Consider the following 2,443-nt stretch of genomic DNA (forward strand, 5'->3'; position numbering starts at 1 on the left):
TGGTACAACAATGTCGAATTGTTCATAGGTTTCTTTGATCTTTTGTCAACAAACAATAACTTCAAAACTAAAAAAAAGATTCCCCATCAATTTTCACAGATGCCAACCATATCAGTAAACACTAGAATCCAATTGATAGATTCATTGAAAACATTAGTAGTTACATCTTTAACATGAGCTAGTAAACCTACATATAATAGATGTAAAATGTTATAATATCTGACTTCAATAACATTAGCTCACCTTTTATATCTTAATACAGTAATAATATACTATTTTTAAATTAAAAGATTTCATAATATATTTTAGTATTATTGATTTTATTTGTAATACTGTTACTATAAAAACATTATCCTTTCTAACACTATAATAAGAATATTTTGTTCTTACTAAGTAAATCCTCTGTTCACAACATCTAGACCAGATAATGAAAGTATTATTATTGCATATGGTTTCTATTTCAATCAATAGCAGCTCATGAGTGGTTAATGTATTACTTATATAATTTACCATCTAAACTTAAAGAATAGATATCATTATCACAGTCAGTATCAAGTGTAATATAGACATCATTGACACGTTATCTACAGACAATAGTGAGAATTTCTTATTATGTCTATCAATTGTTGACATTTACTAAATTTATTCACATGATATTATGTCAACAAAAATAGGCCAAACGATTAAGAGGTATTTTGTATATAGATAACGATATATACGACTCCACCTACATTACTAGTTATATAAAATATACAGTGATGCTATTCATTACGAATATAGTTTATACTAAGAGATTAATTGTTGACCTTAGTTGTTATCAACCCATTGTTATTATGTTAAAAATGTCTATCTTATATTTTGATGATGATTGTGATGATGATTTATCTGTAGAGTCAGCCAAAGTTGGTAAGTAACAAAATACATGATAATAAATGTATTATGTAAGTTAAAACATACTATATCACAGTTGTCATATTTTATAGAGATTACAGCTCATCCTCAGTCAGTCAATACTACTCTCAATTAACAGTTAATTTTATTTGTGAAGCTGTTGCTGATGATATTATCTTTAGAGTTAATGGTGAATCAGAATTGATAAAGTTGTTACCAAATAGAGGATTTAATTCAACAACCACCAAAATACTAATCAGTGATGGTAGGAAAAGTAGAGTGTTATCTAGCTAAAGATGTTATTGATAACAATAATATTAATATAGTATGTAGAGCTATTATTCAGAGCTAGTAAACAGTCACCACAAAGCTGATGTGTTAATGATACAAGGTAATTTAGTATTAGATATTATATCAGATGTTATGCTATATATTATACTATCCAGGTTTATTAGCTCCTGTTAAAGATCTAACTGCTACTAGTTCTCAATGGATCTGGTTGTCTTACTGATGTGGTCTGCACCATATCCATTGGATAATGTACTATATCACTTGATATAACATCAATGATGATCAAGGAACACCTATATAGACACAGTTAATACTACTGAGTAATCCTGACATCTAGTAATGATGATCCATGTAATGTAACTACTGTATATGCTCTGGTATTAATGGAGCTGGTATAGGAGATTAGTAGATAGTAATAACGTCATGTACTATATTGCTAGAGGTATAGCTTCTTTTTAGAAAAGTAATTTAGTTTACAATTTAGCTCCAAGAATGGCTCAATACAGTTATCACTACAGATACAACCAATAGTGTATGATATGATAATATCAATACAAATATTGTTAATGTAAGTACACCAGCATAATAATAACATTGAAAATAAAACTGAATGTCATTATAATATATACAGGTGAGTCATCTTTGCCTGGAGAGTATCCTACTACTGTAGATATTATAATAAAGAATTCTACTGGTCATATATTACATAGTCTCACTGATGGTACATTGTCTCTTATTACTGGACACCAGTTTGTTGTCAATGAGTATATTATATTGTCTAGTAAAGTTAATATACCTATCTCAACTGAGGTTACATTCAGTAATCTTGATGGAGATTTAATGTATTAAAAGAGGTGGAGTACAGTAAGTCTATATATTCTCTCCTGTTTATTAATTGTTTGGTTTTTATTATAGTAAATTCAGTTAATATCAGTGTTAATAATAACAGTATTTGTATCCAATGTTATTATATTAATAACCACTACTAAATTAGGATGTCAACTGGATTTAGTCAATGATAGTAACAATACTTATAGTTTGGTGGGAAGCTTCCCCCCACCCCTTCAGTAGATGGAACCCTGAAATGGAAAAATGATATAGTAGTTATATGAAAGTAATTTAATATCAATATTGGCCTTACCGCGATTCCTGTCCATTAAATGTTTTTATTTTACAACACTTTAGAATACATATTAATATTACTATTACTGCTATTAATACCAGGTAGAATAAGAACAATTACACCACCACACACCAGCAA

The sequence above is a fragment of the Gigantopelta aegis genome, unplaced genomic scaffold (genome assembly GCF_016097555.1).
Source record: "Gigantopelta aegis isolate Gae_Host unplaced genomic scaffold, Gae_host_genome ctg2162_pilon_pilon, whole genome shotgun sequence".
NCBI classification, from domain to species: domain Eukaryota; kingdom Metazoa; phylum Mollusca; class Gastropoda; order Neomphalida; family Peltospiridae; genus Gigantopelta; species Gigantopelta aegis.